General features: G+C 41.3%; 1 protein-coding gene across 3 annotated transcripts in view; it reads right to left on the bottom strand.

Annotated features, from left to right (window-relative positions):
• The window catches only part of gus (splA/ryanodine receptor domain and SOCS box containing gustavus), a 174,728-nt gene that overhangs the window by 99,452 nt on the left and 47,374 nt on the right, over nucleotides 1–27,902 (bottom strand). Inside the window, exon 1 of one of the 3 annotated variants that reach the window (XM_087344285.1) lies at nucleotides 26,232–26,387. The exons of the other annotated variants lie outside the window; for them this stretch is intronic. The gene's annotated coding sequence lies outside the window, so the exon portion shown is untranslated. Of the gene's footprint in view, nucleotides 1–26,231; nucleotides 26,388–27,902 lie in introns of those variants that run through there. 3 annotated transcript variants of the gene reach the window in all.

Below are 27,902 nucleotides of genomic sequence, written 5' to 3' on the forward strand. Positions count from 1 at the left end.
ATATAGTAACAGTGTTGACAGGATTCAACTGGCTCGTAACAGGGGTAACGGAAACCTTGAAATAACGTATTAGGTGGCACAGTCAACTTTTTTTATTTTCGATTTTTTGTTTAAATGGGTAGAAAAGAAATACGACAAAAATATGGAATGAGATACGGACAAAGGAAAGGAAGACAATGGTAAGGAATACAAATTCCACAGACGTAGATGGGAGAATAATATTAAAATGGATCTTAGGGAGATAGGGTGTGGTATAAACTGATCTGTCTGGTAGGAGAGGGACAATTGGCTGACGCTTATGATGAACTTTTCGATTCCAAAAAGAGGCATGGATCTTTTTACTATCTGATCAACTATCAGCTTCACAGAAAGACTCTACCCCATGGAGTTAGTTTGGTGGTCGTGAAATATATGCGCATCCTACCCGATTCCCATCTGAATAACAAACAATACCGACTGACCGGAACGCAATCATGGAAACTCCTATTCAAATGGAAATTCAAGACAAATCTTGAGGCGCTGTCGGCTCATGTTGACTTATCATTACGGTTCAACCACTTCGATCCCGTTCTGTATCAGGCAAATTCTAGTCTGTACACAGAAATTCTAATAATAGTACAGTGTACATCCAAGCTCACTACCATTAACAGGCAATCAACCGATTGCTTGGCTTCTCATTGTGTACATATGGGTTCAATTCGAAGGCCCTTGTGTGGGATGTACCAGAGGAATGTGGCCCTGAGACAATGTTTGCTCCAAATTCTCGTGTATTTCCTGATAGTCACCACACCACCAATGCTTCGAAGTCCATTTCACCACCCAGCACGTTACCAAACTTCGCTATACACCAAGTTTAAGAACAAGAATCTGTAGAAAATAAGCCACTTAGAAAATTTGAAGATAACATTAAAATGGAGCTCAAAGCAAAAGGGTATAAAGATATGTACAGGACTGATTTGGAACAATATATGATCAGTGGCGGGGTGTTTTTTGGACGGTAATAAACCAACTGCTTCCCTGAACGACAGGGAACGTCCTGACATCTGAGCTACTGGTGAATACTGGTGCTCCATGGAAATACTTTGTTGAACCGCTTTCTCACCCCTCACACACGAGCGCGCGAAAAGAAACTTCATTTTACACTCGACCAAGCAAGGGTTTGGATTTAGGCGAATGTCAATAAGAAGTACATCGCTACACTACGTACTGAGCATTCCAATCACGTGGAACCATTTGCCAATTCTCAGCACCAAATGAATGCGTTTCTGTGCCGCGTTGGCAGAGCGTTGAGTTTGTTTACGTCACAGATTGTAAAACTGACGTGGCGTCTTACTACATACCTCTTATTTTCTTTTGTTCATGAGTCCTCCGACGCCAAGACGAGCCATAGCGTCTCTCAAGGCTGAAGTTACAGTCACGTATTCAAACAGGAATATCAAAACATCCAACCTAATGTCACAGAAACAAAGCAGTCTTACAGCACAATGCACGATGGAACACTAGTATCCAGCACCGTACACATTTTCCGAATGCGTTCTTTTTAATGTTCACGTCACTTATTGCAGACAAATAGACTGTCCGCAGTGTTACAGCGGAGAAATTCAATAAATGCTTGTGTTGCTAATCAGTTATTCTTCGGCTCGGAAGCTTACCAAAGACATAATTCGATAGATATCACTAAATACCATATGAAAAAAAAATTATTCATAAACCCAACAACATGTGACTTTCCAACATCATCTAAAGCAGTGGTATTCAAACTTTTTTGTTCGCGTACCCCCAGATATAATTTCTCTTAACCCCCAAAGTTGTTGGTGTATAGTTCAAATTATACATAGTATATAATCTATATCTAGAATAAATTAAATAAATTACATTACTGATTATTCAGTGTTTATCATAATTTTTTTTTATTTCACGTACACCCTAAGATGTCTTCTCGTACCCCCGGGGGTACGCGTACCCCAGGTTGAATACCACTGATCTAAAGCAATTAGTTTCAAATGTATTCGTCAGGATTTTCCTCTGAACGATTATAAAAAGCAGTTAGGCACGTTTTTTTCCTGAGGTTAACTGCGCCATAAATTTGTTGAATTTTGAAAGGAATATCGGAAAGATGGATAAGAGTGTGCACCTAAACGTTTCTGGCTCTGAAATAACTAACTAGATAGCTTAGGAACCCAAAGGTTCATCACCGATTAACCAAAACCCTTCACCTCTGGCTGTGAACAGTAAATTTTAATTAATAAACATCCTCTTCGCTAGATTCGAAATCTTGTGTCGGCTCGTATCTGTTATATTCAGAATATTCTCGGCGCCGGGATATCGGGCGTCGCGACGCTCCGCGTATCCTCTCATATACGATAAGGTCTTCCAAGTTGTGCAAAAAATTTAGTCCGTGTTTGTAAACAAGCCACAAACAATCGGTGTTTCCTGTTACAAATTAAAATCAAGATAAAATACTTTAAAATATGTTTTTGTTTCCAAACACGTCATCAGTCAATTGTGAGCTACCACCAAAGCATGTGTTCAAAATGCGGACATGCGAGAATACGCTGATGTTTGTTATTTTGCAACCAATCGTTTGCAGCAACACTTTAAATTCGGTTGGTGACATTCTAACAAAATTCTTGAACTCAGGTTCAACTTATAGTTTCAAATCTACCAAAAGTGCATCTCCATACCTCGCTCCTTTAAGAAAGTGGTTTGTCCACCAACGTCTACGCTGGCATCATTAACTTACCAGAAACACGTGTCCAGCGAAAGTCCCGGCCACGCAACACGATGCTTGGACTCACTGACCTGGACGAGAAACAGTGTCTGTCGACAGTCCGCAAACACATTCGGCAAACCGTCTGCAAACACTCTTTGCCGACAATATATGAACAAGCCTTGTACAAAACACAGAGTTTCTCAACGCCAAGAAATTATTGATTTTACAAGCTACTAGAAACACTAATTGATGCTCTGAACAGTGGGTAGGGAAGGTTCATTAAGACCTAGAGTCTGGAAACTGTCTAACAAACTTATAACTCTAAAAGCTGTGTCTGTTTCTAAGCAATTGTTCATCACCGAGAGCTCAAGGAAGTTCGACGAACTAGTACCGACCCGACAGACTGGAATCAAGACCTTCCTTTCAATCTTGCACGTACAGGAAAGTAAAACCTTTCGCCGATTTGTCGTTCTTGTGAACATAACTTCATGGGCTTGTGCAAGCGTCAAGGTGGTAATACTTTTCAACGCACAAGAAATGTCTCAAAACAGAATTTGTGCGAACTTTCGCAAAGATCAGCTGACGCTGGAAGGTGCAATGTGTTACACTTTGCCACCTAGTAGCGTTTCTATGAAAGCTTCACTCTATCTTTTCCTACAAAACTTATAATATGCTCTTATGTTTCAATTACAAGATGTTTCTACCAAAGATCACCTTGAGGTTACTTTAATCCTTGTCTTTACACGGCCACTGAATTTCTATGTCTCCCGGTTTCTCCGTGGCATCCCAACAATTACTCCATTCACACACAGAAGAAGGCAATGGCAAACCACTTCTGGATCATCTGCCAAGAACGTATATGAACAAGTCCCAGTCCGAGAAAAGGATGGAAGGATCCTGTTCATATGGACCTGTCGTCAGACAGAACACTAAATAAATAAAATAATAAAATAAATAAAATAGTTTCAATTAGAATTCAAAATAATATTCTATGGCAGCGTTTCTCAACCTATGGTACACGTACCTCTGGTGGTACGCGAGCCAATGTTGAGTGATACGCGAACTAAGTAAGAAAATAAAAATATAATATTAACATAAATAAATTTTCCCTGAACGCATTTGGTTAGTGGTACATTTAATGTGTTAAATTAGAATCAGTGATATGCCAGCGAAAAAGGGTGAGTATCCCTGTTCTATGGGATATATAGTCTTGTCATACAAATTAAAATTACAAATCAGAAATAATCAAACGCTAAATGTCTCTTCGGGTCGTGTAGAAATTACAACACTGCAAGATCCAAGCCGAAGGCAGAATCCAAAAACGAGAACATTGTGTCTGGTAGTAAACCGAGCACTTCCGGACAATCGATCTATTGCCTTCACACACCTCGCGTATTTTGCTTTGGAATAACTTCCATCCGCCTGTGGCCTCAAAGGGACAATTCGTAATATTTCTTACATCATTGCTGTTTTTTCCCCTCCAGCTTTCAGAAGTTGAGGGCCTTGGATCTATGAACTCTGAAGAATTCAGGAAGTCGCCGATGTCACGGAGACCTTCAAGTATGCGTGGGCAGAAGTAAAATTTCTGGCGTTCATCTTAAAATATTTTTATTATAACTGAACCAGTGCGGTTGGTCTATGGTCTAAATGCCATGTCACAAACATTTGTCGATTACGCTGTCTTCCTTATCGCGGTGCCTTCCCACTTGCAGGGTCAACAAATGTTCGCCCAGGCGCACAGTTTCGTCCTGACTACGACGAATGCGTTGAAACTAAGTGACGGATTATTCTCACAGTGTTGAATGAAAACAACCGGCGAAATGCACTTTACGGTTAGCTCTTGCCTTTATCCTACACTCCGGCGTTCAGACACGTCTACGTCGCCAAGACAAAGGCTCTCATACCCACGCCGGGAAAGACAACTCTGAAAAATATGTTGAGAAATCAGAAGACAGAGGGGCAGAAAATTAATTACAGAAACCAAAGACTTTTCATTCGATTTTCCACTAGTCTTGGAGGAGTAGACCATTAGGCTTTCTGAGTCTTGGTTATCCGAAGTGTGTCCGCACAAAGACATGCTGAAAATTCTTAACCAATAGATACGATTTGAGTTCCAGTACTTGGAATAATAAACCGAAATGGTTTATTGAAGATAGTGAGGGCGCGTCCATAAAATGCCTACATTCTTACCGGTTTCCTCGTAAGACAAAGACTAAAATATAAGAAACTGTCATTTAGAATTCTTTTTCATTCAGGGTCTCCACTGCCTTTATTTTACGGGAAGAACAAAATTTGGAGAGGATGGATGAGAAAGTGTTTAAGATAATACATGTACCTCAAACAGGAAAGTCGACACAAACACACGAGAAATGTATATCCCTAAACCAAAACTGTTACGCAAATAACTTCATGAAGAAGGCTACATTTTTAAAAGTTGATCGCCAATCAGCAACTCAAATTACCCGTCTTTTAGTGAACATGAAAATTCACTGCCTTGTCCACAAGCGTCTGTAACATTTCGAAATAAGATTCATTCTTATGAAGATGACTTGTCTTCTGAGACGTTCCGCCATGTCGTTTCGTAGAAAATAACCGACGTTTCGGAGATGATAACTGTCTTCACCATCGTCCTGATAAAGGCAGAAAGAACTTCTAAAAAGTCGGCCAATTTATAAAGAAAACACGGCAACATACCAGAAGACACTCGTCGACGTGAGAACCTAAAATCTCACTTATAAAAATGGCTGTTTCTGGGATGTAACGCCTCGTATTCTGGTAGAGACACCGACAGACGTTTCAGAGTAGCATACTGCCTTCATAATCACGGTGTACTTTGTTTTCAAATATCGTCACAATATTCTACCGTCCATGTCCGCGAAGCGATAGCACACGGAGATATAACCCAAACATTCCCTGCTTCCTATCGGATGTGAAGTTACAATGGTTATGCGGTAGCAGGAGGGCACGAGGATGAAGGCGAATGTCTGAATTACTAGTAGTTTTATACTTCCTTTGATTCACAAAACAAAGTGTAGTATAAAAGTCAAAATGCCAACGATTTTGTCAAAACTAGAAAGGGTTGTTACTTGTTTCTGGTAAAAGTATAAGTGCTCAGACAGACCCTTTGTCGCCTACCTTCCCCTGTTACTGTCGGAGTTATTTACGTATTATGACAACATAAAATGCCTCGAGTGTACAAGACCTGCTAGTGGTATCATGCAGTGAGATACTGGTGGTACACATCCACCGGGGGAAGTCCATCCATTAGGTCAGCTACATCAAGAGTTCGTAATCTCAGGAAACTGTATGCGCAAGACCTTCCAACCTCTTCCTAATGGAGGAAGCGCGGCCCGGAGGGACTACGCCATTAGCCTAACTCTGTATACTGTAAGTGAGCTTGAAATATCTCCCCCCCTTCACGATCCTAAATTGTCTTCTGCAACTGTTTGCATATAGTCGCAGGACACAAAAGTTGGGAGCCAGTGAAAACAGTATTTGCAAGTGTTAAAATTCAAGATCAGGTGGGCATATGGAAGGTAACAGAAATGCATTCAAAATGCTTGGGAAGAAATTACCTTAAGAGAGACATTTCAAAATTGGACTTAAAATAATAACAGTTTTCAGTTCAAGAAGAAGGCTGCCTTCGGGGATCAGGATGACACTGAGCTGGACAGTTACGTGGCACAGATTTTCAGCTGTCGCCACAAAGGCGAGCCACTGGACCGCAAAGTGCCAATTCAAACCTGTTCGTATTTTCACAAGTTACGTTCTTCCATACCGCCGCTTTCAAACAAACTGCGGGGGGGGGGGGGGGGGGGGGGGGTTACGATTTTATTAAATTGTACTGAAACTAAGTACTTATGGTTCATTTAACAACGCCGTCAACAGTCTAGAGCAGCGTTTCTCAACCTATGGTACACGTACCTCTGGTGGTAGCGAGACAATGTTGAGTGATACGCGAACTAAGAAAATAAAAAGATAATATTAACATAAATAGGTTTTCCCTGAACGCATTTGGTTAGTGGTACACCAGCGAAAAAGGGTGAGAGAACCTCTGGTCTAGTGGATTTGACCCAGTACTGTTTTTGTTCAAAATTAGTTTCGGCGACCCTAATGCTAAACCGAGGTTCCTGGAAATATACATCGGACTAAGGTTCAAGTTTGGTCATCGACCTGGAAAACCAACCGACTAGCCACTGAACCTGCTTCCTGTCTTCAAGAGCCTAAGAACTTCCGCATCCCTTTCCGTTGGCGTTGTGTGTGAACGCCAGTAAACAAGGCAGCGAGCCGGGGAGCGGTCCGCACGCACACGCACACACACTTGGGTAGTTGAAACGGTAACGCGTCCAGAGGTACCTAGATCATGTCACGACACGAGCACCGGCAATATTAAATGCCTTGAAACAACTTATGACACCGTCCATCCTAGCCTCCTAGGTTTGCCCTTGGTTCTTATACCACTGCGTCTGTACGAATCTTAGTTTGGAAACTCTTTGAAAAAGTAACTAAATAACGCAAGACGGCAAGCTAAAACCAATTTATATGGTTGCGAAATGGCTGTCTGCTGGGTTATTATGCTCAATAGAGTGGCATACGTTTATCGACGTTTCAGATGTGCTTGCTGCCTCCATCAGCAGGACGATTATCGCCCTGCTGATGGAGGTGCAACAACCGATATGACAGCCAGTTTCTTACTCGCCGCTAAGAACCTGAAATCTCACTGATATGATTACACTTTTTCACCGACCTAAATTTCCCATTTTCAATTCTTTTTTTAACAGAATCCCTTCAAAGATCTGGTGTAATCGGCTACTTGGTAAGGTTTCAAGAAAAACGTACTATTAAGGAGAATTTTAAAAAAAATTACGTATTTTCTTAGTGATGCTTTAAACTTATTTTTAAAACTTCCGTCATTATTTTGCTTCATTTTAAAGGGATTGCCACCTTGATGATGGAGGCAGCGCGCTTCTCTGAAATGTCGGTTCAAATCTACCATAATACGCGACATTACATCTACTACATCTCAGGACACAACAACCTTCATACTCGTTGCTGCGAAAATCTCAAATCTCACGAAGAACGAACACATCACACAGTTTGTGCACATGTGACTTGGACTGTAGAAGCTCAGGATAGGACACAGAGGTTGACCATGTGAACACAAATAATAGACCTTCGGGTTCCATTACAGCACGAAAATATTTGACAAATTACATTACTATGAATAGCTGAAAAAGAAGGGTTCTGTACCAAGATATTGAAACTCAACCGGAAACAGTAGTTAAAATAAGAACAAAAATAATACTTTAGCACAGCCAAAAAGAAAATTAGCTGTAGTTCTGCTACAGAAGAAAACAGAACGCGGCGTTTTTGCTCAGTCGCTCCTTTTACAGCACAAGCACGAAAACACTTGCATTTACGAGATAAAATATAGTTCTGCCGATAAAAAAAAAGCAAACAGAACGCACGCGAATTTTCGTTGGAATATCAGTTTCCGTCTCAAAACGAAGAGGAGAACCAGGCAAAACACGTTTTACTAGTTTCCTGAAACATACTGGATGGGCGTCTCCAACCAGCACAAAAAAAAGGTCAGCTAGAGCCAATAACTTACATTTTACAACACGGATCGTTATTTGAACAAAAAAGGTTAGTCACAGTTAATGGCATGACAATACATCACTTGGCTTTCAGCCACTGTGTAATTCTTCGCTTATTTAACTACGCTATTTGAATTTAAGAAGTTAAATAGCGTCGAATAAGAACGTAAAATTATGATGATGATGATGATGATCAGTAGGCGGTAATTAAGGAGTTTCTAGGAAAAACCATATTAGTCCAAAATGATTCAATTTTACTTAGTGTTACACTAGCACTCATAAGATGGTATTATCATTCCGGCCAAAATCTCATCAGTCTAGAAGAAAATCAGTGGTGAAATATCTGTCTGTACTGGGGTGTTTTCAAATAAAAACTTATACCCATTTTTTCGTATTATTTGTGTTAGAGTAACCTACATATATTCATTCATTCATCGTCTATGGTCAGCTTGACCGTCGTGACCCTTTCGGGGTTTTCTTGCGAAAGTAGCACGGTGGTTTCGCCTTGCCTTCCGTGGTCAGTTTTTACCCACCAGACTGGAAGAGGAGACGCAGGCAAACAGTAACCTACACACATACCTGGATATATAATCCTATGTTACACTAATACAAAATAAAAATGTTCAAAAATTTTCAATGATTCTGATACTGCAAATGTTTCTTCTTAATCTCCCAAAAAGTTGACATCCTCAAAATATCCCGCAACTGACAATTTCAAGGGAAACACGAACATTCGCTATTGTTGTGGGCAATAGTATGACAAATGTCATTATGCAAACATTTAACCTTGAGCCCATATCTATCACTTACGAATAATACAACATGAATACTCAATACAATCGTTAACAAACTTCATAACACGAACCTTACCAAGATGCAGCACAAATAACAAAGCCGTGCCGTTCAACTCGCCATAATAACGCAAATATAGGCCTATAACGTGCTCAAGTCTTTATCATAAACATCTATAATGTGCTTTAACATCAACCACCCGAAAATTAATAATCTTTATTTATTATGAAATTAAGAGCGACAGCATGGATGAGGGAGGTTGAGAAATGTATACAAAATGTTGACCAGAACAGATGACGAGAAGATACGACAGGTAAGACAGGTAAGGCGAAGACAATGTTACATAGTTAAACCTCTCTAAGTTGGACAATTGCAGGTCCAAGAAAATGTGAACAACTTACAGCGGTGTCCAAGATGAGGATACTGGATACTGGGAACGACCCGTTCTCCAAATGCCTCAGCACTGCGAGTCCCAACTTTTCGTTGGTTCGATCTATAGACATTCGGTAGGACTCCTTGGACGAGGGATCGGCCCGTCGCAAGGCCTCTACCTGTACACAGGACAGCACAACACAGACATCCATGCCTTGAGTGGGATTCGAACCCACGGTCCCAGCGACCAAGCGGCACAAGGCCCACGCCTCAGACCGCGCGGCCACTGCGGACCCCACTGTCCAAGATAGGGGGGGAAATGGAAAAATCATCCTTTCAGATTGTGGTGTAATGACAATGTAATCTATTTACTTACATACACTAACTACTGTAGGCTTACTTGAATTAAGAATTAATGACAACACCAATAATAACACTAATCTTTTGAAACCCACTCCCATGCATTGCACATTACACAACAGCCTCAATTAACATTTTCTGAAGTTAATTCCACCAATTTTGGCTTCCCCATCGCAAAAAGAAAAATCCCATTTCTGTTAACACAGTTTGAACTCAAATTCAAGCGCAGTACTTAATGCAGTCCAGTGAAGGGTTCAACAAAAGAATAACTAAACACTTTCACTGCATTCCAATGATGAGTTCAACGTCTCCCACCCTCAACCATAAGCTAACTCTCCAGACAGAAGGCATTCATCAGTCAGAAATTCAACACAATAAAATACGTAACTGTAAACGTTTTCCAAAAAAAGCTATGAAGCTAAGTGCATTAACCTGTCCAACTTACAAGAAAAGGAGTGTCCAAGATATAGGGTATGGTGGACATGTAAAATTATAGAATATTCACCGGTTCCAATTAAAACTGTCCAACATAGAGGGGTGTCTAGGATATAGGGGTGTCCAATTTGAGGGGGTTTATTGTAATTAAAACTTAATAGAGTCCTGTGGTATAAACCTTCCATAAAGTCGGGAATTTCTTCACTAGGTGACCGACTATCAGCTTCTCAAGAATGACTCCGACCCATGAAGTTTATGTAAACCTTCTTCGTTTAATGCTACATCCGTTAAGCCGTCTTATGTCATTCAGAAAACAAATATTTCAAACACGTGGTTTCACAGGCCACAGCAAGATTCACAATTACAGGAACAGAGCTCGAACCCGAGACCCCACAGTCCCGTATCATCACAAGTATATTTGAAAAAACGTTTTCATGGCGTCACGGCTTCTTTGTTTTTCTCAAGACAGTCCAATGACAACAAAACTTGCCAACTTCAGTTGCTTATGACGTAGGCAAAGCCCACGTATCTGAAACACAATAGAACCATTTGGCCAGAGCCATTCTTTTAATGTCTGCTTTATGATAGATGTATAATGAAACGTCTTGTGGTATTCGCTGTTTCAGCTAGAGCAGCCAGCCAGGCAACTCATGTGTATGATTCGAAATTGCTCAACAGAATAGAACAAACTTGCGGACGCACCAAATCAAATTATATCCATGAATAAATTAGGAGAACAGATTCGGGGAAAGCATGCTATTTATTAGTTCAGAAAATTTTATCTTTCCGTCTCCCATCTAATAACTTAAAGATTAAAATATAAAAAAATATAACGTACCCCTTTTGCGTGGGTGTGAAACTTGGTCTCTCGCCCCGACAGAGTAACCCAGATCGACAGGCGTTTGTAAACTGGGTGCGAGGGGAAAACGTGGACCGAAGAGGGAGGGAAGAAGTGGGGGGGGGGGACGATGAAAAAATATGCACAGCGAGGAGCGCCATTATTTGTGGTCCCACTTTTCGTAAAATATCAACAGGGAGATAAAATCAAGTAGAATACGAAGCACGAATGGCAGTCATGAGATGCTGAAGAAGGTTTGTTGAAAAACCTCCGGTAAAGTGTTAACTGGAAGACTGTACTATTAACATAATTATGAGAGAGAACAGTTTGGAAGCGAGGTCTAGATTGAACTAGGTCCAGACGCTGAGCTGTTGCGAACACAGTAATAAACCTTCAGGCTCCATAAAAGCAGAGGATTTCTGTACCACCATGATAATAATAATGTGCATACAGAAAACCGTGATATAGAGCTATTGACAACCGAGGTTAAGTTACGTACTTAAAATACAGCACTGTGACGGGCGGTGGATTATTTAACAATTCTTTATCAACTACACAGGTGCTTTCCGCCGAATGAGAAATATGAGCGAAAATTATTCCCCAGAATTATACAGGACGGACGGACGGACAGACGCTTGGTTTCTGTTGCTGCAGGAAACTGACAGATGCCAATCAGAACAGACTGCGAGTACCCTCTCAAACCGCTGGACATAAAGCACTTAATCTGGAGCCGACTGGGACTCATTGACTACGGCACAGGGCCGTAGAAAGGCCCCTATATAAAGGAGTGGCAGGCCCATTATCTGTTAAGAAATAAAGATTGAAATAAACCGAGAGACCTTCCACTGCAAATCAATACCGAGCGAAGATTTATCTTGGCACAGCACAGCAGAAAGGACCAAGAGTGAAAAGGAAAAACCACTCCCAGAGAACGGACAGAAAACCCGCCGACCCGCCGTGACGAATGGCCTGAAATCTGCAATCACCGTCCATTATTACCGACGAGCGGAGGCGATCACCGAACACCTGCGTGCAAGCGATACAGCGACATTTCCTCTAGTAAACGCTCCTTTCCAAATATCAAAACGTTTGTGTCCTAATTCTTCTTCATCTTGCGGGTAAAACCCGCGTGGATTGCGAAACGTTACCACAGAGGAAACGAGAAACATTCTACGAAGGATTTGAGGTTTTCACGGCGGTGAATCTGAAGATTACTGTCTTCTGGGTTGTTGCGACGTGTAGGGTGGTAGAAATTTACCGACGTTTCAGAGGTCGTTGCTGGCTCCAACATCAGGGTGATCATCGAACACCAGGCACGATTGGCTAACGTGCAGTCAATAACACGGAACTGGGTCAGGTAGACACTGAGGATGAGGACGAAGATGGTTTTCTTCATTCAACCACCTTACACGGCTGGTAGCCAGAGAAGAATTTATTATGTATAAAATGTTGGTTGGATAAACTCGATGGAAAGAGAAAACTCGGAAGACTGAGGCGTAGATGGGAGTATAATCGACTGGATTAGAGAACAGTGGTGGAGGTTCTTTCAAACACGGAAATGAACCTTCTGTTTCCATAAATGTCAGGGAATTTCTTGACTTAGTGAGTCACTATCACATTCTTAATGACTCTTTTCCATGGAGTTAGATGATAAATGATTGATTAAATTGAACAGAACAAGGATAGACGGCTGACAAATATCGACGTTCAGAGCAGGATTCGAACCTGTGATCACAAAGCGAAAAATGTCCCCGATTCAGCCAGTACACCCTATCATTTACGTATGACGTCGTTTTCCTGTTACATGTGAGGTGGATTTCACTTAAAGTGTGCATAATTTACGAAAATATGTTCCATGTCGCGTTAGCAGCACATTAATGTCATGACCGGTTTTAATATACAGAAGTGATAATAGTCTGTCATTTGTGACGGATGTGGACAAAAAAAAAAAAAAATAAAGGGCATCGAAAATAATGTGTTCGCTACTCTTCACCTAATATTTTGAAACTGGTTAAATATCGGACAATCCACAAACCGTTTCTCCAGCATTTTTGTTATAATCCTATTAGAAAAGTCTTCAAATATGTTATGAGTATCCTTGAAAAACCTGAATGTCAAACGTAAACCTCACAGAATACATAGACAAACAGGATAATATTAAAATGAATCTTACGTAGGGTATAGGCCAAATACCAACTGGCACCGCATATAAAGCAGTGGCAATAAATACGGTAATGAAACTTTGGATTGTGTAAAAGACAAAGAATTTGGGAATTTATTGACCATTGTCAGCTTCTGTAAGACTAATTAATTGAGTTAGTACTTATTTAAATTTCTTCATCTAATTTATTACTAAATGTTTATATATCTATAATGTGTCGTACATCGTGGGCGAGTACTTAACACTCTTGCTTTGTATACGGGAGGTCTCGGGTTCAAATCTCGGCACGGAGACCGGCCACACTTTCAGGAGGGGTCGTGGTTTTTACTCAGTCCCTCTAGGCAAATGCCGGGATAGTACCTTAAACTAGACGGTAACCGATTCCTTTGAAAGCGTCGTTAAACAAACTATAAATAACCTACATCATCAGCGGACACTTTGTCCGCGCAAACACAGTTCTTTGGCAAGGCAGAGTTTGTTGACATTTAATAAGGTCTAAAAACAGGTATACATTCTATAATGCTTCTCCTATAGGACAAAGTTACGCATTCACTGGCTTTATGTTTAGCTTGGAGTCTGGGAACTGAAAGGTTGCAGAAGAAAAGGTGTATGTTCCCAGCATGAAAGCTAAACACATTATCTCAGTCTGTAGCTAACTTATAATGCAACCGTTAAAGTTTCACGACAAAATTTTCGCAGAAAATTATTAATTCAACAACAGATTTCTCCTCTAACACAAACACGCATGACGCACGAGAAAACTGGGAGACACGTCCACAGGACGGAAAAGGTTCTAACAGCAAAAAACAGCAAAGATAATACGACATAATTGTTTATGACTGACAAACTTCTCTGACGCTATACGGCAGAATGTTTTATTTTGCAAGTGCTATTACCATAAGGAAACTTTCAGATGTAACGTACAAAGCAGAAGAGGGTACGAAACAAAGAGGATTAGAAATAAAGATAATACAGTAAAAATTTCCGCCAACAATTCAACAAGTTATAACCATCAAAACCGGAAGGTAAATATAAATTCCGGACGATAATAGCCCTAGAGCCATTTCCAACTCATAAGTTCTATGAAGGTCACCATGTTACTTCTAGCAGCATCATGTTTATACTACCAAGTTTCATTAAAATTCGTCAAAATGCTTAGAAAATTTTAAAGGAGAAGACACATAAACAATATAATACCATGGCTCTTTCCTCCCTAAAATAAGAAACGTAGACAAAATCAGACATTTGTTATGACACTTCTACAAGCTTCGAGGTTTTCGTTAGGCTGAGAGTTGCATCTTTACTATGGTGACGTAGTTACGGAAACAAGTGACTAACTCACAGGTGAGGATGGTAGAGACGGAAACTACTGTAAAGTGTAATTTCTCGAAGTCCAGTAGTGTCCCTTACTTGAGACAGGAGTGGGGGGGGACTACTTCCAGGCTAATTGAACTCATTCTGTAAGCAGATAGGCTGGACTCAATTACCGAGACCCTCAAGCTTAATAAGCGAGACCAAGATGCGCAATACCCCAGTGGAAACTACAGTCTGTGTCAAAATAATGTGCCCAACCGAAGTACTTTATCGCTAGAGAAACCAAGCCTCAACACCGCTAAGTCGCCTTTTCATTATTAAGGCATTCCAAAGGCGCTGTTTGAACAAGAAAGTTTCAAATGTCGGGATCGTATAATTTTAACAGGTTAAAAAAAATGGGGCTCAGGGAATATGTGAGATTTAAGGTTTTCATAGTATCAAGTACCTATGACGAAGACTGTCTTCTATGCTGCGCCATGCACTGAGAGAAACCGACGTTTCAGAGGTTGCTACTGCTGCACCACCGGCTTTAGCAATCAGGAACTTTGTATTTTGTTTCAATAGATTTCGTACGATTCTCATTATAAAGTAATTATTTACCTAAACAGCAGTAAACAGTTGACCTTTGAAACGGGAAAATGTTTTCTTTGCGGTATAAAATAAATTCTTAAATTGTATTTGGTTCAGCTTCGGCTTCAAAGGGTTAATAAACATTTCCGTATTTAAACACTCCATTAAAATGAACTAAATTGTCAATAAAAACGTCGCGGTCTGAACTCTGACCAGAGCCTGAATCGACATTGGTATTTCAGAGGTAAAAAGTACCTCTGGCTGGACCGGATACGATACACGATGCGTACTTACGTTCTGAAAACACAACCTCAACTTTTCACTACATCGCAATGTTCACGTGCCGCCGAGTACGATATGGCAACAAAAACAATACATTGTTCGTCAGCAAAGACACTCTGAGGGTTTTGTTCACTGGGGACGGCATTAACACGTGCCAGAAACCAATTCGCAACGTCGCAAACATAAGTGGAGGGGCATGCGACGGGAAAGACACGTGGACGCCCTAATTTCCTTCCACTGCAAGCGACGGGTATGTTCACGTCGGATAAACGAGTTTATCTTGGGATAAATCCAGTTAAGTGGTAAGCCCCGCGGAGGGCGAAGCCTTTCGGGGACAATTCCGGTACTCTCGATGCCTGGATGATCTACTCTGTACCTCAGCATCAACAGAGTCCAACAGGCAAAGCCAAGGCCAAGGAATAACAAGAAGAAAAAGTATGTGCAATAATGTCTCATGGTCATCCAAGTTGTGTACGACGGACAAGACAAGGCACGGACGAACACGTAGGCTCTTCTCCACTTACTATGAACTGCCATAAACCCTACAACCACAAACGTAAAATTTATGATCGCCTGGAAATTCAGAGTACAGTGTTGGAACTTGAAGGCGAATGGTATTTTTGAGGGGCGAGAAAGTTATTCCCAGATGAATCGTGTTGCTGCTGAGTAACAAATCGAGTCGGCGTTTCTCAACTGTTTACTCTCGCCGTTATTTCGAAACAGCAAATTTCTGTACCTCAGCAGTAAACAGTTGTAACTCATAATTACGTAATTTTACCGCAAACATCTGTAATCGGCAATACGTACCTAACCTACTGCAAAATGCCACGTGACATTGACACGCAGCTTGCAAAACGCTCGTTTCAGTGACAGGAAAAGAGATTTGTATCAAAAAACAAATTGTATTCCAAGAATGTTATTACAATAATAGCTAGGAAAGGTTCTAATATGGTGTTACCACTGCTTACCCCTGAGCTACAAAACAGCTTGCGTAAATCCTGTAAAAACAAGTTCGTTTTTCATCTAAAGCGAGCTTTGATACTGGCCCAGGGTCGCATTTATTAAACAGCTGGTCAGGTACACCAGCTCTCTGACAAATAAGCTTTCAGTATAAATGCTAACCCATAAACACAATTCTGAGCCAGTATAATCCACTTCCCAATTTCAAAGTCCCTTTCCCTAAAATGTCCCCATCAGTCGCTATTAAGATACTTCCTAGCAAAAATTCTACATTCATTTCCTGTATGGTCGACTGACTTTTGGATTTTGTAACGACGAAACTTAAACTGTATAGATGTTAAATGACGCTGAATAAGAACAAATAAATTCACAGCCTTTCAAGGAACACGAAGACTCATTACCGTGTTCGATACTGCCCATAAATGGGCGTTGTCCTGTCCATACCGGTAAACACTGACATTATCCTCTCATCTACGCCTGGGTCTAGCAGGTAGACTCTTCATAGTTACTAACAATCAAAGCGAAAACAGTGGTCATTTCGTACTAAGATATTATTTTTAATGACTAGCGTATTACGTCCCGTCAAATTTGACGGTAATGAACCTTGTCTTGAATAGTAACACGACACATTGCAGCATTATCTGTGGAAATCGCATTCAAAGTATAAAATGTATATAATTTATTTTACATACTAGAAATATCATCAAGGCGACTGAATTCACCGTCAAAACTATTATTTTTTCGGTATCGAACAAATGGCACATTCGTAGAGTTGAGCGTGGCGGACATTAGCTATTATGTAAGCGATTTGAGCTGTGACCATGCATACGATACGAAATGTCGAACGGAGACATTTTTCCTGAACAATTTGTTTACAACTACTTTCAACGTAGGCTACGTTGTTCTGTAAGAGAGTTTCACAACAAAACACCGACGACGAGCGTCCTATCAGTGTGAGAGGGGGTCGTCGAGGGCAGCATCCCGACAAGGTCTACCTGCATATATACGAGTCTTTAGCGTGATGCATTTTTCATGCGGGTCCCTCCCTTCCGAACACTCTTTGAAAGTATAATTACTTCAGGAGCGGTGCTGTGTCCGCTGTGTGGGGACGATGAAAGGCGAGCAAGAGGAATTTACTTCTGGAAGCAGCTCACTACGAGAGAACCGGATTTTAGAATTCAGAATCTGTTACTCCGTCGTTCACAGATGTTAATGTAGGTCTCGAAAAGCAGGTCCGCGAATCGATTCCCAACATCAGGCGCTATTCTGTATACAAACCCATCTCCTGTGCTAACTTGGTATACTGACTGGTCTACAGGTTGGACGGCTGGAGTTCGATTACAGTCTGCCTTTTATCCGACGGGTAACGATGGCTTTTTCCGGCTCAGCTGGGGCGTAAAGTTGACCATTCTTCTCAATCTAGTTCCGAGGTTAAGAATACGTAGAGCTATACTTCTGCTCCCTCATACGTCTTCACGGCGTGAATCTCAATTAAGCACAAGGACAACTTCATCTTAACTACGACTGTTTGTTATATACTCAACTCGCCAGAGGAAATTTTTAGTCTTCTCGACAACATCTTTCCAGTGGTTACCATCTTTACAGTAAGCAATTTGTATTTTTACTTCTGAGTAATTTTTAATTTAATGATTTTACTACACGGTGAAATATCCCACAAGACAGACGTGTTCATAATTTGTACTTTTCACCTAATACTATTAAGGTATTCAAATCACGAATAATGTGATTGGCGGGGCATATATCACTCATAAAAGCGATACATACAAAATTTGAATCAGTCATACTCAGTGCAACTACACATAGATGTAAGGATGATATTAAAAATTATCCTAAAGTAATAGGATGTTAAGAGTGTGGGCTGGGTCATTTGACTGAGGACAGGGTGCTGTGATAGGTTGTTGTGAACACGGCAACGAATTTCTTGACCAGCTAAGCGACTACTGGCTTCTCACGGACTCAGCTCAATGGCATACGAACATCTTATAAACTGCATAGCTTATATTACGTAGAAAGACAGACTTATGAAAGATTTTAGTGTGTACGAGGTGCAAGGAAGCAGTCCGTCCGTCCGTCAGTGGGCCTCGTTAACAGTACTCTCCCACTGACGAGATAAGGAACGAGGTCGTGTCTGGGAATTGATCTGAACGCCATTCCCTGGACCTGACGTCCGCTGTCCATTATGAACTGTGTACGTGCAAGACCGGCTACCCTTGCGAACAGTTAGAACTTCTCTGTTTATGATCGGGCATTTCATGCACAGGAACATGACCTACTTACTGCGCACAGCGGGAAAACAGACGGGAACTGCACATGAAATGCGTTATTATAGTGCATTCAATGCGCACTATTATAAAGCGGACACAAACTGAGGCCAGGGACAAAGCAAATATCAATACTTTAATAACAGGCACGATTTGGTTGGTTATCATCTGCAGTTACAAGATTTTATACCTTATGGGATATGTATAAATATATGTGCAATTATAATCGTTGCCATGGTAATACTGTTTGGGGATTTTGTACCGAACGGGATAATATTTATAACTACGTGTTTGCTACTTTATATATTTTCCCGTCATATTTTGAGGATAATTTACTAGTAGTTAATAAAGAGAAATTTTTAAAAGCACCATCATACATTTATTACTTAGAATTGCACATAAATAATTAAAATATTTCGTACGTTAACCCATGTTTCGGCGTTATCTTGGACCTTCTTCAGGGGCATTTTTGGACTACAAGCGTAACCAATTAAAAGTTTATCAGAATCTTGGACAAGCTAATAATTTTACGCTTACATAGTTCAGAATTTTTCCCGCTTTTACGAAACCTAAAGGTCCATTACCTTCTTCACAAGATCCCGCCACCTGTCCACATCTTGGGCCGTATTAATCCAATCCACAAACTCCGAGCCAATTTCCCGATTATCAGTTTCAATATTATTCTCCTATTCTAAGCGTTTGTTCCCTTCAGGCTTTCCGATCAAAATTTTGTATTCATTTCTCAACTCCTTCATGCGTGTATATACGCAAACCTCAAGACCTACTGGGCTGCGTAGTTGTTTTATGTATTCACAAGCACTAAATGACAATAAACGCAAACTCTTCAGCTTACAGCAGCCTTCAATAAAAACCACCTCAGACTTAAGTACTATTTGTTAGACATGAACAGCACTATGTGAAAAGATGAATGCAGAAACAGGTTCGTCGAAATTAATATCTGAAGAATTCTCTGTAAAGCTAAACAACGTACACACTGCCAAGAGTGGTCACACGAACCGTTATCATAAATCCATCAAGCTACCTCCACCGAGAGCCATTTGAGTGAGGCACTTGTGTTCCACACGCACACTGAAATACCTCAAAAATCCCATCTGCTTTGCCACCGCGCCTCTGTCTGAAAACAATCCGGGGTTTATTCACTCCATGACTAATGTATCTGAGGGACCAAACGTACAAGTACGTCTCATTAATGCCAGAATAATAGTACAGTCGTGTTGTTTTGTTGCGTGATAGAACAGATATATGTAATGCGCGTACAAGCAGCTTTTGACAGCAAATCGTTTTCCAATATTATGCATTACAGACAATTCTACTGACAGCAGTACAAAGCGAGGCACAAACACCGTTTCAAACTCACAGGTTACAGCCAACATATCGATGTTAATCTTCTGGGTTGTAACCAATGTTTAAGCCCTGAAGATGGAGGCAGTACATTCCTCCGAAACGTTGGTAACATCCTACATGTCCACACAACGTTACAACCCAGACGATCTTCACAGCCTTCAGAACCTCGCTTATCAGGCTTCATATATAGTCTACAGGTTAAAGAGAAGTGAGTTAAGAAGGGATTCTGGAAGAGAAGATAGCGTCCTATGTCAAAATAATATCCCAGACCCACGGAGAATCTCAGGAAATTTACAAAACCCTGTAAGGTCAGTCAACGATTCGTCCTGAGAGTTACCGCGACGCCAGACTAATCGGTTGTGTCCGAAGGCAACTGTAGTGAGCCATTCTCGTTCGCCGCGCCACAAAATGACAAAACGACGACAAATCGTGCAGAACACAGAGTTACCGCAAAAAAGCAGGTTATTACCATTTGGCCTCGAACGTCTTAAGACTTCCATTTCATCCTTGCTGTGACTACGTCATCACGTCCCACAGCAGCGCTTCGCATCCGAGCACGAAACGACAGTCAAACCAGAATTCCAGAGCCAAAGTGTTTGTTTCACTGACCTCGATTGCGGAAGTAGACAAGGTCACGACGGGGAAGGCTGTCCTATGCATCCAGTTCAGTGCTGCCAGCCGGCCGACGCTAATGGTTTCAGATACACTACCTCCTGTGTACAACAAATGACAAGCGGTGGACCAGGTCACTGTTACTTGTTCGTCGAAGAGTACACTGGAGTCCCTATTTCATAAATCCGAGCAACATGACCAACTAATCCTACAATCGCCTTTGACGATGTTTAATCAGGGATGTTGCGTCGTGTAGTTTCAAAGCATCTTACTGCCACCAACAGGGCTTATCAACGTTTCAATAAACTGCTGTCATAATCAAGAATCGCCCTGATGATGGAGGCAGCAAGGATCTCTGAAACGTCCGTAAATTTGTACCAGACTACACGGCGCAACGACCCACAAGTCAGCCACCTTCAGACTCACCGCCAAGAAAACCTCAAATCCTATAATTTTTAATGTTTTTAAAACAGAAAAGAAAAAGGTAAGCATGTGTCTAGCGGTCGCAACGCTATATTTCACCATTAACACCCCCCCCCCTTTTTCAACTTTTCGGTGGCCATGACCAGCTCCACAGAGCAGAGTTCTTCAGAAACTCACTTACTTAGTAGTCTACGAATTCCAAGCCTTTTAAAGACCCAGAAGGTTCATTAAACGTTTCTGGGGGCGGGGAGGGGAGGTTGTTGGAAGGGACGGAATAGAGATAATTGAAAAAAGAAACACATAAAAGCAAGAGAACGCAAAAGAAGGAACCAAGGAACGAATAGCTAGTTATATGGACCACAAACCATGTAGCAGTAAGTTTATAAGCATTACGAAGGCACTCCATCCAGAGTCACACGAATCCAGTCCGCAACCTCACATCGTAATTTTATACGAAACAGGTAAATAAGAATTTCGGGATCGTACAATGGTCGTGCCGCCCCCACCTCAAAAGTGTGCGCGTCTGAAATATTGGCATAGTTACTGGAGTGACGACCTTCATGCCAGGTTTCATGAAAATTGAAAGAGGTGCATTTGACGTAAAATGTATGGATTTCGGGTACGAGAAGGGCGTAACAGAACTTTCTTAAACGGGTATTAGCGTGAAGTGTCGAGACATTCATTTCGTCCTTCATGACAGCGCGTCCAATCAAATCAACATAAAACGAAACGCAGAGAAACAAGGTCACGATGTTGACGTAGGGCTCGCCACTACGTTCCCAGGGAGAGAAACAAATCCACAGAAAAGTTACGTCCTTTAGCGCCGACAGCAGAATGCTACCACGAACAGTAAAATGGAGCAGCTGGAGGAGGTATCTGTTGGGTCGTTACCTTGAAATTATTGCTTCAAGACATGGACCAGTGTCGCGGTCTCTTGTAAAGGCCGTAAAGAACGTTCAGGTTCCACAAGACGTATGAAATTTCTTGACAGGATAAGCGACTACTAGCTTCTCAATAATTCTCCTCCATGGAGGAAGACCGTGGAATGGCATATGAAATAGTAAATACATCAGGGATGATGGTGATTTGAAGATTCGATGCTGATGCCTGCCGAATATGACACCTGTCACCTCTGTGCCAACCTGTTCGATCAAACGGCGAAGTAAAAAGAAAAAAAACCCTGTCTGTCCCAGGTCAAGTGCACACGAGCCCACTTTCAAATTGCAGGCTGACGCTTGCCATGCAACAGAAAAAGGGAAAGTGTCTAAGAACAACGTAGCAGACGTGGACCGACAGTTCGCAATGATGCAATTATTACAGCGCGTAACTTGTAACAACCAAATTGTGACATATAGACAACATCGAGTGGGCTCAACACTTTGTAGGTCAGTGGTAAATATTTATACTGTCTGGTCTGACGTTCATAACTCAGTGTGTCTTCGTTCAGAGTCCCTAAAAACTGCAAAGCAAGAGTCCACTGTATTTGCTTCTGACACAAAGGTGATAACATCAACGATACACAACTTGCTATTAGTAATGTAAAGTAAAGTTTGTCCCACTATACGCCATGTAGGCGTTTGGGGTGAGTGGAGGTATAGCTCCTCTCTTCCTTGACCTCGGCACTAGATGGGGGTGAGTGGTCAGCATGACGCCCCGGTCGGCTTACCCCCCGGAAAGGACCCCGGTACCTATTGTAGAGGAGGCTGGGTGGGCCCCAGAGCCGGTCTGGACGCAGAGGCTAGAGGAAAAAATCCTCTGCCCCCGTCGGGGATCGAACCCCGGCCGTCCAGCCCGTAGCTAGTCACTACACTGACTGAGCTACATTAGTACAATAGATTTTTTTCAACGAGAACTCGACATGTGTGAGTCAGATTCAGTCACATGTGTACCACGAGTTGTTTAAGAATTGTCATTTATCTGCACGACTTTCGAGACTTCTCATTCACAGAACATGCTAGCAGTGCCAATTTGTCGTAAATTGCCTTGTGGTAGGAAAGCTTTGTGTCACGTATCATCAGGTCAGAAACGTAAACACATAAGACATGGCATCGTTTCTCGTTTATTAGCCTCTACACACGATCAAACTTGTCTTGGAGGTGAGCTTGAAAGAATAAAGACTTCACCGTAGGAATATCGCAACGTTTCGAAACAATTCATTTCTGACGTGTATGAGATAATTTGTTACTGTCGAGTAATTAAATCTACAATCACAATTGAATGAAGCAAGTAAACTCCAAAGACACGAATCTCTCACTGAATGTTGCCACGAGTAGTCTCGTACAAAGTGACAGACGTTACAGAAGCACTTACTGCCTCCATTATCAGGTCGACGGAGGTACTAAGCACCTCTGAAAGGTCAGTAAATTTCTACCACTACTTTCCCAGTATCAAATACAGAAAAAAATCCCTGGTAAGTTTTGGTAGTGGTACGCTTAAGTACGAACTATACACTAGCACTTTTGCTTTTATAACAACTGTGATAAAGTTTACCCATGGTAACTATAAGGGAGTTCAATAAAAACATACAAATCTGTTATTAGTCTTCGTTAAGCAAATGTTGGATCGGGTGACACCAGGATTTGTAAACGCTGCAATTACTAAGACAACAGCGGTTAGTTGCCCAAGAAGGACGAAGCAAGTGAACAATTTACGACGTTACACAACAAAGAACTTTAGCTATTCAAAGAAACTGGCCCAAAGGCATAAAACACTCTAGAAGCCAGGGGTGCTATACCTACTCCTTTATTGGGGCCAAATTCACACTACTCATCTACTCGCAAGTCGCAAGGTTATAGATGAAGGTTATCTGTGAAATAACACTGCTATCAAACGAGGCCCAATTTCACACATTGCTCATTACGATTTATTAACAAAATCGGCCATTAATGACACCAACTTCAAGCTACTTTTGCTGTAGTAACATTTCAGTATCAGGTATAATTAAGTTCGCAGCATCCTTCCAAGGATTCATCAGTAAGACGCGTCATAATTCTTGATTTTGCGTTCGTATTCATTAAGGCCTTAGCTGAAAGTTGTTCAAGCGATCGGAATTACCAAATAGTGACAACATTAACTGAGTCCATTCTGACATCAAGTAACCCAACTACTTCTCATCATACATTATGATATAGTATTATAAAAATAGTACGAGGTCGGGATTCATGCAGCCCGCGAGCTGCGAGCAGTCCTCAAGACAAAAGTTCAACAGGCAGCTAATAGACAGATGTGATCTCCCCATAAGGAGACGATGTGTCTGGAATAGCGAACGAGCAAACCTGAACAATCTCGTAACAGCAGCCGATATAGGAAAGAGCATTAGAAGGTTGAATATGCCAAAAGAAGTATTATGGTATGTCTGTACTACTTTCTTTCGGGTCAGAAGCTCGTCGTGTTTTGTTACGCAAGACCTCGTTCACAGCGTTAAATAACTGCTTCATTACTTTAGTAAGAAAATAAACTTTTTTTCTCCTTGCAGTGAGAAACTCGTGTAAATATTTGCTCAATTAAACCACTGTAAATGTATTAATACAAACAATTTGCAGACTATTTCCATTACATATTAAAAATAGGTTTATTTCCTCAATCAGCTTGAACCGATTACAGGTAACGATTTAAAAGTTCATACCTTTGTGTACTGTCAATGTGGAAGAAATTTTTGGTTAGGTGATCGGCCACACCCAGAAAGAGGCAAATATATCTTGATTGCTCGGGAGGGATTCGAATCGGCACACCTGGTGGTTGAGTGTCCAACAATACGCGACTCACGCTGAGCGGACACACATTTCTCATTCCTATGTAGTCGACTAACGCCATGGCACAACAGATTAACTGAGTTTCGGCAACACGTAGGTTCAATGTCGAGTTTACAAAGATAGCACATAGACGCAGCTGGTCCAGTATCCAGTCTGCACATACACATAATATTTAAGATCCATTTTAATGTTATCCAACCACCTAACTCATCATCTCTCGTCTGATCACCGTAATATAGACAGTGAAAAGTGCAAATTATGACGCTCATCATCATCTAATTTTCTTCGTCACCTTGTTACTTCCTCTCTCACAGACCCAAAACGTCCCAAATTCATTTCGTTCCAAAACTCCTTAAATTTATGTTCTTGTCTCAAGATGTGAGGCCAAGTTTCACAACCTTTTTCAACAAAAGATAAAATTACAGTTTTATGCGGTATTTCAATCTTTCGGTTTTTACAGAGAAAAAGACAGACGTTTCTGGGTCTAATAGTAGCAAACATTGTCCGAACTTAATGTTTTAACTTCTTTGTGAACGAAATTCTGATTTATTATTATCATTCCTGAACACTTTAAATTTTTTTATGATTTATTGACTTTCCTTATGATTTAATAAATCACTTCCTCTAGCCCCGCTTATGACAACTTCCGTTTACGTTGCAAAAAACTTACAGTGAGGGAGCCATTTTAAGAACCAGTTTTTCATATGCTGATGTACGCACGTCGCAAAGGTCTGCAAAAACTCCAGAATACGTTCGCCTGTAACTTGGCGCTACAGGATACTGCGAGATACGTCACTAGTGACATGAACTGTCAGTACGGAGTTACTCCACTCCTTTCCTGACAGTGAGTCAGTCACTCCCCAGCAGTGGGCCATTGCTCTTCGCAGCCAGCAAGAGAATCGTGCTTCGTAACGTTAATGAACTTACCCTATGCAGCTTAAATCCAATTAACACCTACAACATCGTTTTAACAAAACTATCAAATGTTCGCAGTCGTACGTGGTGCTTCCTTCAGTAAAATTCTGCTTACTTCAAATCTCTTCAATGTCATCACGTATTCTCAAGTAAAATTCGACTCAGACAAACGTTTGTAAAAAACATATTATAAATTGGCGAAGTGAACAGATTCATACGCAACAACATGTACTTCTCAGCTTAACTCTCAAACACCAACAATTATTTGGATAACGTTTAAACATTTGAGGATTTAAAATTTCAGCATTTGATTCTATGCGTCTCTTTTGGTTCTCAAAAACAACGAATCAAGAAGGGTCATTAACTGACTGATATCGTTAAGAAAGTCAATGAGTGTTTTCTAAGCGGTAGGAACTGGACTTGTATACCGAGTCTAATATTCTGACGAGATTTCTACGTGGTTAACTGTAATTCATACAGACGCTTACCTTGTCTAAAGCTGCTCTATAACCAGCAAAAATAACCAGCTGACAATTCCACACGTCACGATGGAAACCTTCCACAACTCTTGTGGTAACTGCATTTCTTTAGACGGCATGTTGGTCCAGCAACATCACACACACACGTAACTCCCGCGGGTCGAGGAACAACTAACAGCAACAACCAGCAGCAGCAGCATGGCGACGCGCGGAGAGGCGAGGAAAGGAGCGGAATGGATTATGGGGAGAGGAGAGGAGACGCGCGGGCGGTTCACACGAGACCCGTTACGCACAAGCTGCGCGCCAGCCATGGCTCTATAACGGGAACACCAAACTTGAACGTCTCCTGGCTGTTGAAACTTCCTGTTTCACACACACAGACACACTGCAACTTCTTCATTTTCAGATTAATCCAAAGATGATCTCGATTCAGACCAGAATAAATTATTTACCGCATATCCAACTGAAAACCAAAATTTAATCGAAATCAGTTAACTAGGTTTTCACACGAAACATACGAAATAAACCGACCTCCACATTTCGTGTTCATCGCAAAAATTTCGTTAAAAAAACAACGAATAAAGGAAATTGTCAGTGGAACAACGTTCATCCTCAGGAAGAAGAAGAATATTTTTCTTCTGGGATGTTGTATATTTGTTTGTTTGTCGTCAGTCTTTCGACTGGTTTGATGCGGTCCTCCATTTTCGCCTATCTTGCGCCAATCTCTTCATTTCCACATCCTCAAAAATCTGCGTCACATGTTCCAATATTTGTCTCCCCCTACAATTCTTCCCTTCAACTGTTCAACTTCCATTAACAAATTAACAAATCCTGGGTGCCTCAGAATGTGTCCCACCATCCTACCTCTTCTTCTCGTAAGATTTTTCCTTCGCCTATCCTGTCTAAGACCTGCTTACGTACTTTATCAGTCCACTTAATCTTCAACATCCTTCTACAGCACCACATTTCAAATGCTTCTATCCTCCTTCTTTCTGGCTTTCCCACTGACCATGTGATCCAAACATATAACTCGTATATATTGACCGATACTTCAGAGAAACCTGCTGCCTCCAACATCAGGGTGATCGAAACAGTGGTTTAAAACTAAAGACAGAAAAAATATCTGTAGCAAAATTCGTTAGTTTCCGATAGCATACGCCCGTGTATACGGACCATTCTTGCATTCAGCATAATAAACGCGAGAGTCTGTCCTCCACGCAACAGCCCTAAATGGTACAGATAATATGCGTGTAGAATGAACTGCCTCGCGTTGTACCTCCCTGCAATTACAACTCCTTGTGGACTTGTGGACATAGTTTGTTGGAGGAGAGCGGTAGAAAGAGCTCGACATATCCACAGCAAAACGACCCGACCTTTGACAGAAACGCGGCACACTGAAAGCCTTTCTCGAAGTTCAGGAAATACAGGGACTGTAGGCCTGAACCCCGTGAACAGGGTAGGACATTTCAGCCTTGAAACTCAGTTATATTCGCCACAAATTACCGAGCGGAGGACGCATTAGGCACAAAACTTCAAGAGAGAAGGAACATTTCCAACCGGTAAACCGCGTAATGATGCACATTTGGTAAAGAGTCATAGCAGGGCACAGACGTTCTAACCAACCACGATCGAAGCTTAGAACTGCGTTGGATGGCAGTTCCCCTCATTCCTTCAAACACG

This window comes from Zootermopsis nevadensis, unplaced genomic scaffold (genome assembly GCF_977971745.1).
Source record: "Zootermopsis nevadensis isolate Lab colony 2312 unplaced genomic scaffold, Znev_1.0 Znev_ptg000007l, whole genome shotgun sequence".
Lineage (NCBI taxonomy): Eukaryota > Metazoa > Arthropoda > Insecta > Blattodea > Termopsidae > Zootermopsis > Zootermopsis nevadensis.